Source organism: Callithrix jacchus, chromosome 1, assembly GCF_049354715.1.
Source record: "Callithrix jacchus isolate 240 chromosome 1, calJac240_pri, whole genome shotgun sequence".
NCBI lineage: Eukaryota > Metazoa > Chordata > Mammalia > Primates > Cebidae > Callithrix > Callithrix jacchus.
In genome coordinates, this window is record NC_133502.1 from 218,134,257 (window position 1) to 218,145,003 (window position 10,747).

The window sequence follows — 10,747 nt, forward strand, 5'->3', positions numbered from 1 at the left end:
CCATCACAGAGGAGCCCAGCGAGAGCTGGGGTGGCCGTTCAGGTGGACACCTGGTAACCCACCTCGCTTCTGTGCCCAGCGTCACACCTCCTGCACCCCGAGCACACACTGGAACACAACGCACTTCCTCCTCTCGAGGTACTCCCCTCAGAGAAGAGAAAATGGTAACGCTTCGAGGAAGGATGGCGGGGAGGGCTGGGGGTGGACGTCTGTCCAGCCAGGACCAAGGGGCTCCTGAATGTGGGCATCAGGCTCAGAGAAAACAAGACCCATGACAAAGAGCCAGCGAGTTCCTGCTGGCCTCTCCAGTTCCCCCCTTTCCTCTCCGAGTCCCCCCTTTCCTCTCCAGATCCCCCCTTTCCTGAGTCCCCCTTTCCTCTCTGAGTACTCCCTTTCCTCTCCAGGTCCCCCTTTTCCTCTCTGAGTCCCCCCTTTCCTCTCTGAGTCCCCCCTTTCCTCTCTGAGTACCCCCTTTCCTCTCTGAGTACCCCCTTTCCTCTCTAGGTGCCCCCTTTCCTCTCCAGGTGCCCCCTTTCCTCTCCGAGTCCCCCCTTTCCTCTCCAGATCCCTCCTTTCCTCTCTGAGTCCCCCCTTTCCTCTCTGAGTACCCCCTTTCCTCTCTAGGTGCTCCCTTTCCTCTCCGAGTCCCCCCTTTCCTCTCCAGGTCCCCCCTTTCCTCTCCAGGTGCCCCCTTTCCTCTCCAAGTCCCCCCTTTCCTCTCCAGATCCCTCCTTTCCTCTCTGAGTCCCCCCTTTCCTCTCTGAGTATCCCCTTTCCTCTCTAGGTGCTCTCTTTCCTCTCCGAGTCCCCCATACCCTGCATCCTCTGTGAGTCCCTCATCCCCCTCGTCTCTGTGTCCTCCCCATCCTCTCCATGTTACTTTCTCTCCTTCCTCTCTGAGTCCCTCTGTCCCATTGGCACCCCAGCTTCATCTGGGCACACACAGGAGGCCTCTCTGCTCAGCTGTGAGCCACCACATCTGTCTCTGAAGGCCATCATGGCCATCCATGCAGGTCAGCACCCCTGCCTCTGAGCTATGCTGGTAGGAAGGAGGCCATGGGCACGGAGGGGAATGAGGGATTCCCCCATAAGGGAGGGTGAGGGCAGCTGGGCTGAGATCACTGGCATCAGTGCAGGTTCCTGGAGGTGAGGGTCGGGGGTCAAAGAGGAAGGAAGGGACCAGAGGACGGGAACAGAGCTCCAGGCCAGGGTAAGCACAGGGGTGAGGACGTGAGAGTGGGAGAAACAGAGAGACAGAGACAGGGAGAGACAGAGGCAAGGAGAGACAGAGGCAAGGAGAGACAGGGGCAGAGAGAGAGACAGAGACAGGGAGAGACAGAGGCCGAGAGAGAGACAAGGGCAGAGACAGAGACAGGGAGAGACAGAGGCAGAGAGAGAGAGACAGAGATAGGGAGAGACAGAGACAGGGAGAGACAGAGGCAGAGAGACAGGGAGAGACAGAGACAGGGAGAGACAGAGGCAGGGAGAGGCAGAGATAGGGAGAGACAGGGGCAGAGACAGAGACAGGGAGAGACAGAGGCAGAGAGAGAGAGACAGGGAGAGACAGAGATAGGGAGAGACAGAGGCAGAGAGAGACAGAGACAGGGAGACAGGGAGAGACAGAGGCAGGGAGAGACAGAGTCAGGGAGAGACAGAGGCAGGGAGACAGTGAGAGACAGAGGCAGAGAGAGAGAGAGAGAGGAAAAGAGACAGGGAAGGGGAGGGGGTGGAGGTGGCTTGCAACTGCTGGGGTCCGCACCAGAGCAGCTGAGGTCAGTGCCCACATGCAGGAGGGCCGTGGAGGACCCAGCTCAGCGACCAGCTGGGTGCCCAGAACTGCTCTGGGCCAGGGGTGGGCAAGGCGTGTGTGCTGCTGAGATTCTCCCAGCGAGAGGCCACTGTGCTGGCGCCTCTGAGGCTGCCACGGGAGACCTTGGGACCACGTGCCGTGAAGACAACGCACCCTCTCCCTTTTCTCGCTAAAGGGCCTGGGCGCCGGTTCCTCCACTCCCCAGGGTGCAGGGAGCAGAGGCGACCAGAAGAGACACCCAGATGGCAGCTGTGGCACCAGCTCCCGACATCAGCTCCCGGCACCCGCCCGGCCCTGCACATCTGGGAATGCGGGTGACGAGGCAAGTTTTAAATTCCAACCCCATCTTCGGCTACTAGTTCTTCAGATGTGCAGTGTTAGCAGAAGGCTCTGTGAGTGCCGCCCCTTCTGTCGAGCTGGAAAATTACAGAAAGCTCGTTTTGTGTGCCGTGTAGCTGCACCTCCATCCGCCTCTCCTGCCGGGCTTTGTCTGGAAGATCCTCAGGGGGTGAAATGGGGTGAGATGGGCCACAGCTCCGTCACCACCTCGACCTCAGACTCTCTCAGAGGCCTTTGTGTTCACAGGGAGGGGTCTGCGTGCCCAGAGGCTGATTTAAATGGGTTCGCCCCTGCACACACATAATCTAACCTCATGCTGGGACTAAAGACCAGCCCGCCTTCCTTTCCAATCCAGCCCACGGGTGCTGGGACCCACCCAGCCCTCTCCCCTCCCACAGACCGAGTCGTGCATTCTCACGAGGTTACGGAACTGTTCCCATTTCCACATCTCCATAGCTCAACACCTGATTATGGACTCTTCCTCCTAGAACCACTGCTAGGGTAGGACGTTTGTCCCCAAACTCCATGTGGAGATGTGATTGCTAGCGTGTGAGGTGGGGCCTGGTGGGAGGTGCCTGGGTCGTGGGGGCGGACTTCTCAGGAATGGCTGGCGCTGTCCTCAAGTTGGGGGGCCTCACTCTGCAGGGGCTGGTTGTTAAACAGCTGGGGGTCTTCCTCCTCTCTCTCCCTCACTTCCTCTCTCAATGCAGGATCTCTGCACACAGCTCCCTTCGTCCATGAGAGGAAGCTCCCTGAGCCTCCCCAGGACCAGAGGCCAGGGCAATGCTTCCTGTACCGCCCGCAGAACTGGCAGACAAATAAACCTCTTTTCTTGGTACACTGGGCAGCCTTGGGTGTTTCTCTGTAGCACCACAAATGGACTAAGACAAACCACTGAGTCCTCTGACGATTTTCTTAGCATTCGGAGACCGTTGTACGGACCGGAAGATCATTCCATCCAATCCTCACAATAAATCCATGCGGACTTTCTCCCTGGATTTCACTGAATTTTTATATTAGTTTTGGGAGAATTGGCTTTGGTTTTCCTATGAAGCCTTTCTCTCCAAGAACATGGGATCACTGCTGCGGTGACCTAAATGTTTTGTGCCCTCAAAATTCATATGTCGAAGCCCCGATCCCCGGTGTGAAGGTATTTGGAAGTGAGGCCTTGGGGAGGTTATTAGGGCCAGATGAGGTCAGGCGGGTGGGTCCCATGACAGAATGACTGCCTCTGTGGAAAGGTAGAACCTGGGAGGTGGAGGCTGCAGTGAGCCAAGACCGCGCCACTGCACTCCAGCCTGGGCGACAGAGCGAGATTCCCTCTCAAGAAACAAAAAACAAACACCTTCTAACTGTTATTAAATTTCTATTTTCTCTCTTCACGTGTTGATATCTTGCAGGATGTTAGTAGGTTCTTTTGGTTTCTAACCATTTTTGCACGTCAAATGCTTAGAAACCAAATACAGTTCATAATCTCACAAATTATAAATGTTTGGATTACAAATAGAGTTTATAATTTGTGATTATAAATGGATTATAAACAGAGTTTACAATTTGTGCGATTCTCCCTTTTTAAATATGTTAAGGTTTACTTGATGGCTGAGGGCAATCCATTTATTGGAATATTCAGGTGACAGGACAAAGCGTGATGTTTTCTTGTTGAAGAACGTGAGTTATGTTGTATTGTTCATTGTTTGTGTTTCTGATAGTCTTTTTGATGTATTTTCTGCTTGCGATTCCGAGAGACGTATGCGGACACCCTATTCTGCTTCTATTTTTGTTCACATTACTCTGGATTTTCTGGTAGTTTTTGCTCTGTACATTTAGTGGGTGTATAAATATATTTGCTACCTTCCATATATTTACACCAATATAAGTTAGCAGCTTATGTCTATTTAATGAAATTTCTTTCTTTTTTTTCTTTTTTTTTGAAGACAGAGTCTCACTCTGTCACCAAGGCTGGAGTGCAGTGGCGTGGACTCAGCTCATGCAACCTCCACCTCCCGGGTTCAGGCGATTCTCCTGCCTCAGCCTCCCGAGTAGCTGGGATTACAGGCACTCGCCACCATGCCCGGCTAATTTTTGTAGTTTTAGTAGAGACAGGGTTTCTCCACGTTGACCAGGATGGTCTCGATCTCACGACCTTGTGATCCACAGGCCTCGGCCTCCCAAAGTGCTGGGATTACAGGCGTGAGCCATCGTGCCCAGCCTTAAATTTCTTATGGACAATTTTTCGTTATGTAATCATCTACTTTCCTCTTGTCTGCTTTTAAGTGTATCTTCTTCCAGGAATGAAGTTAAAATGGCCACTGATTTATATTTGACCTTTGTATGCCACCTAATTTCAAGTGTTTCTTCTAAGCCATGGAGCTGACTTTTGTCTTCTAACTCAGTCATTCTTTCACTGAACGGGGAATGTATTCTGTTCTCATTAAGACCTCATCCATATTCTGGATTTTATTTTCTCTTTCTTATTTGTTTTACTTACCTAAACTCTACGTTTCTGGAAACTTCCGTCTCCTCTTTTCTGATGTTTTGCCAAGCCTCTGTGTGCCGTGTCTGCGTTTTCTTTCGAATGTGGGAATCCTACTTCCTTGCCCAATTTATAAGAAATTTAATTAAATTGACACAAACTGCTGATTTGTAATTATATAAATATATGGATTTATGTAAATATATAGTGGGTAACAAACAGGACACCCACGAAATGTCCATAGCAACACTGGCGGCTCCTGAGCCTTCCTGACCTCCAGACACGGGCATGGGTGCCACCGTTCCTGTAGGCTCAGCATCTCCTTGTGAGCACCCCTGAGCACCCCTGGGCTGGCCTGCTGGACCAGGTCACCTTGGCCGCCCAGCCCAGGCCAACCCAGGTCATCGACCCTCAGTGACCAGGACAAGTGACGGAGTCCAGCTCAGGCCAGGGAACTGCCAGTCCGCGCCTGCCAACATCGCTGACCCATCGTCCTGAGCTGAGCCCACTGTCCATATGCGCTGTCCCTGAGCTGCTGGGGTCCTTGTCATGTGCTGCGTTCATGGTGGCTGATGACAGATACACCGTCTGCTCCGGGCACCGCACGCCAAACCCCCAACGCAACAGTTCCAGGGTTCCTCAGACACTTCCCCCACACATCAAAGAACTTACTGGAAAAATAAGTTTTATCGTTTTATTCATAAAAGAAATCAGAGAGAAACGCTTTATTTCTAGTCTGCACACGGAAAATTAAATGAAATATAAATTCTTAATCAGATGCCCAGTAAAGCAGAAAGAACCTTCACTGCAGGCACTAAATCGGCTTTGACATTTACAACTTCATTAAACAATGAAACAAAGTCACAGTTTTTGTGACTCGTAAAATATGACAGCAGTGGAATCCAGCCCCAAATTTAAGCAATATTTAGACATCGCAAGAATATGAGATTGAGGCTTAAGGGGCTTAAGGGTTTTATTTCTGACTCAGAAAGTTAGCAAACTTTGTATTTATTAATATTCATTTGAATGAGCCATGACACCTCATTTTCGGCATGACAAGGAAGTTTCAGATGAAGATGATGCTGGACTCGAAGTCCCCACATGGGGCCGCGTGACCGTCTGCTTTCCAGAAAAGACATTAGTGCTCCTTGGAGGTTCAAATGGGTGCAAGTTTCGATCAACCTTCAAATGGCAGCGTCTAAACCACACACCCTCCCCAGGTTCACAGACAACGACTCTGCAGGGAAATCGCCTGGCAGCTGACCGCACCATCTCCGGTGACCGCTCAGGTGTGCTGAGGACACTCTGGTTTGTCCTCGTCATCCTGAGCGCTCTGGCCAGGGTCAGGAACAGGCGAGTTCCACAAACACCCAGGCCCGGCCAAAGCAGCACCTCCACCTCAGGCCACGTTCCAGAAAGCCGGATGGAAGCCAGGACTGACCCCACGCCTGGAGACAGAGAACCAGGAGGAGACCCCGACCTGGTATCAGGAAAAGAAGCAGGATCTGTGGACACCTGTGGGCCCCAGTGGGGGACTGTCGGGGAGCAATATCGACAGTGGATATCGACTGATATCCCCACAGTGGATACAGACGCCTCCCACCGCGACATCACACCGTGTGGGTACAGACGCCTCCCACCGTGACATCACACCGTGTGGGTATAGACCCCTCCCACCATGACATCACACTGTGTGGGTACAGACGCCTCCCACCACGACATCACACCGTGTGGGTACAGACGCCTCCCACCGTGACATCACACCGTGTGGGTACAGACGCCTCCCACCGTGACATCACACCGTGTGGGTACAGACGCCTCCCACCGTGACATCACACCGTGTGGGTACAGACGCCTCCCACCGTGACATCACACCGTGTGGAGCCCACCCACCAACTCACCACCTTCTATCCTCCTCCTCGGGGGGCTGTGCTCCCTGCCACGCCTCAGGCCCAGTGGTGAAAGAGTTCTGTGCAGGGCCCATTCCCATGGCCAGTGGACAATTGGGGACAGAGCGAGCCAGTTGCCAAATGTGAGAAGTTGATGACCAGGTGGGGCCCTAAACTGGGCAGGCACAGGGGTGGGGCCCTAACAGGGAGGACGGCGGCGGCAGGATAAGGAGACGCATGTGAAGGACAGCCGGGCCTGGGGATGCTCAGGGCCAGTGGAGGGTGGTGGGGTGCAGGGGAGGGCCCGCCCTGGGACGCAGAGGACACCTGGAGAGCCTTCAGGAACGCTGGGGCACAGTCATTCAACTCACATCCATCTTCTCTGTGGATTCTGCATGCAGGACTCGATTCTGGGTGTTAAGTCCAGAAACTCAGGGAGAGACCAACTCCGGGTCATCACCCACCCTCTGCACCCCATCCCCAGGGCCCACAGGAACCAATCAGCCCCTTCCCACAGATCCATGAACAACCGCCCTCTCAGCCTGAAACTGACCCTCCACGTGCTGCACAGTCAGACACTCAGCAGCACCCCAGGGAGCCACGGTTTCCGGAAGGTCTGAAGATGAATTCGAGACCAGCCTGGATCTCGGCCGCGTGTTTAAGTCGACCATTCCCACGGGGCCGCGCCCACCTGTTCAGACCACACTGAGTTCATTCCATCATTGAAAAGAGCTTCCAGCCTCGGGAAAGTCTGGCTGCGGCTTCCACCTTCTGCCTTTTGATTTGTATTTTTCTTTTGGAGTTGAATTTTTAAAGAGGATATTTATCCATTTTATAAAAAACAGTAAGAGCAAATATTTAATACGATTTGCCAAATTCCTTCTTGACCATGGACAGTGCGAACGTGGTGGGGAATACCACTAACAGCAAACATTTGTTGAGTGGTTATAGCAGGCCAGGCAAGTGCTGTGTTCCACCCCAATCACCCATGGGTGCTGACGTGGAGCCATGGAGGGGCCTTCCTATCCCAGTTTACTCTTGGGGAAACTGAGGCAAGGAGAGGCTAAGTGACACTCCGCAGGCCTCCAGGCACCGGGTGGTCAGGGAGGAGTTGCTCCCGGACACCCCTGACGAGACGAGGTCATGGCTTCCTCCTCCTGCCGCCTGCCCTCCCTGCACCTGCCCTTTGGCGGGGTGGGCTGTCAGCACCGAGGGCAGGGCCCTCCCACCCATCGCCATGAGAGCCCCCTGCAGGGGAACTCACTCTCATTGTGTTGCAGAATCTATTTCTCCTCCCTGGAATCTGCTGGGACATTGGACAGCGTGGCTTCAGCAGAAACTTGAAAGCCTGCACCTCAGAGCTTGCGCTGTCTTGGTTCACTGGGAGCCAGGAGGCCAGCCTGTGATGGTGCCAGGGCTGCTGCTGGGCAGGCCACAGTGGAGAGCTGAGACTGCCCGCCTGCTGCTCTTCAGGCATGTGAGGGGGGCCAGCCTCCTCCTCCAGCCCAGGTCAGCAGGGACCCCACCAACCCACCGACCCTGAGAAACAGCAGCTCTTGTGGGCTGAAGTCCCAGTGCCGGGCCGCTTGTTACACAGCACGGGTAGCTTGGACGCCGAATTGCACGTGTGCCTCTGGCTGCCATCTGGGACACGGGGCTTCGCTCAGTTTCTCTTCTTCACCTTCATCTCCTGCTATTCAGGGATCTGACTGGCTCTAGCAGGACCAGCTCTTGCAGATGACAGGGAACCCTCCTCCTAACTGCCTAGCAGGGTCTCTCATCCTGAGGCCACTGCGAGGCTGTGGAAAGGAAAGGAAGTTGGTCTGGGTGGGCACTGCAGGCAGCCTGGCAGGGCAGGGGAGTGGGCAGACCCCACCTGCCTGTCAGCGGGAGCTTCTGCTGGGGCCCTGACCTTCTCCCAGCCCTGCCCCACTACTATCTCCCCCCAGGCCCCCTTCCCTTCCTTATCTTCCCATGGCTGCAACCTGGAAGGCTACATCCTCCCCGCTCATTCCCTTGTGCCCCAGGAAATAAGGGAAAGGAGGCCAGCAGCATCCTATGCAGCACAGGCCAGAGGCACCTGCAGGGATGCTTGGTTTTGCGTCTTCCATCGAGTCAGGGGTTGCGTTCCAGCCCCAGCTCCTCCAGGCGGCAACCAGGCCCTTTCACAAGGCAGGGGTCCTCCTTGGAGCTGCCTCCCTGCAGTCCCCAGGGCCTGGCCTCACCATCCTCTCTGCCACCCAAGACTGGCTGCCCCTCTGGCCCCAGCTGGTCACCAGGGAAGTGGCCGGGGTCTGCTTCCCATGGCTCTGGGAGACCCAAGAAAGGGATCTCAGGAAAGGCCCTCAGGCTGCCAGCCAACTGGCCCCATGCAGGAACGTTCCTCTCTGGGGCATCTGAGATCAGGCAGCTCAGACAGGGGTTTGTGTCCAAAGTGAGCCAGGAGGCCCTTCTTTGTATTAGCCGCAAGTGGTACCAGCTCCCCCTTGGAAGTGCCAGGGCCTGATGGGGCTCTGGTGCCCTCCCGCCCTTCCCCACTCCAATCCCTCCCGTACCTGAAGCCCTGGGTGCCCCCCCTGCCCTTCCCGACTCCAATCCCTCCCGCACCTGAACCCTGAGTGCCAACCCCTCCTGCCCTTCCCCACTCCAATCCCTCCCGCACCTGTAGCCTGGGTGCTGTGGCCTTTGCTCCTGCAGGCTGTGCGAGTCCTCACAGGGCTGGGCTGTGGTCTGGGAGTGCTGCCCACACCTGAGCAGCCTTCCAGCTTCCATCCCCTCCTTCCGGAGTCAGGCACTGGTCCCCACTTGGCGCCAGCCCCATCAAGGTGCGTTCTGCTAGCAAAGTGAAGGTGTAGCGCCAGGGTTCACGTGAGGGGCCCCAGGAGGCCCCCAAAGTACACCCAGGTGCCACTCCCCTAGGCTGAGGTCAGCCTGGGGCCCCAGTCCTCCTGTTCCCTCCCTCTAGCCCGCCTTGCTCAGCCCCCCAGGCGGGCACACCCAGTCCTCCTACCTCTCCAACTGCTCTTCCTCCTCTTTGCTGTTTCTTGACTGCCTTGGCCTCCGGCCTCCGGCCCTTCAAGGAGCTGTCGCCTTTCCCTGGAAAGTCCCACCGCCAATGTCACAACCCTTTCAAGTCTTTACTCAGAGCCCACGGCCCCCCAGCTGTACCCAGTGTCCCCTTGGGGCTCCCTTCTGTTCCCAGGCACCGACTCAGCCTCAGAACCTGACTCCTGTGTGGGCTCCTCCTCCGCGCGGCGGCTGCCCAGGAAGGAAGATGGCTCCTGTGGCTTCCGGACTCCAGCAGGACCCGCAGGCTGGCTACAAACTTGCCCACAGAGCCTCCCACTCGTGTTTATTTGGCTCCTGTCTGGGGCTAATCAAGGAGGCTGAGACCTCCACATGGGTTCCTGGGCCTGCACCATCACCCACGCTCACCCACAGCCCTCCGAGGTAACATCAAACTCCTAAACCTGGGAAGGTTTGTGCAAACAGCCGTGACCTCCAGAAGCCGTTGTCAGTAAGGAAGTGCCCACTTTTCCCCGAGAGGCCGACTCCCTGAGTGACTCAGCAGCACAGTCCCGGCTCTTTTTAAGTCACGGGCGGAGGCCGAGTGATGGAATGTTATCATCCAATGATGGCTGGTGATCATCAATTACTTAACTGAGAGAATCAAAGCACAAATGGCCGGGTTCGCTCGATTACTGCTAAAATGGCATAAAAGCATTTTAATTGTAATCAGAACGGACTCTCTCCAGTGTGGACATTAAGGGGAATGGTGAGTCATAAACACAGTGACCCATTTATCTCCTCTCTGCTTACCAAACAGAAACCCTGCAGCCCGCCAAACGGATTCGAAAAGCAGAGCCATGTTAATCAGCTTTACTGAATTAGTGGGACATCTAAATTGGATTCCATTCCAGTGTTTAGCTGAAGTTTATCTTAGCTTGGAGCTGGTTTTCCAGCTGAAGGAGGAGTGTCAAGGGAAGTAATGAACCTAATACAAAATTATTTTCTAAAAAAATTAAAGGAAAAGACCCATCCATCAGAGATGATTTGAGAACTTCACAGATGATTTTTAGCTCAAGAGCCACACCTTACTCCTCTGTGATGTGAGGGTCCTTTCTTCTCACAGCGGCAGGATGCAGGGGCTTGTCACTTGTGCCCGGGCCATGTGGAATTGCTGGGCGGGTGTGCCCGGGCCATGTGGAAGTGCTGGGCAGGTGTGCCCGGGCCGTG

The 10,747-nt window shown here is 54.9% G+C and overlaps 1 long non-coding RNA gene across 1 annotated transcript; it reads right to left on the minus strand.

Moving 5' to 3' along the window:
- Positions 1-5,304: 5,304 nt before the first annotated feature.
- Positions 5,305-10,075, minus strand: LOC118147694 (uncharacterized). Its single transcript, XR_004734157.3, has 3 exons — positions 9,522-10,075; positions 9,174-9,346; positions 5,305-8,310 (listed from the first exon to the last, which is right to left on the minus strand). It is a non-coding gene; the product is annotated as an uncharacterized LOC118147694 (long non-coding RNA).
- Between the last annotated feature and the right edge of the window lie 672 nt (positions 10,076-10,747).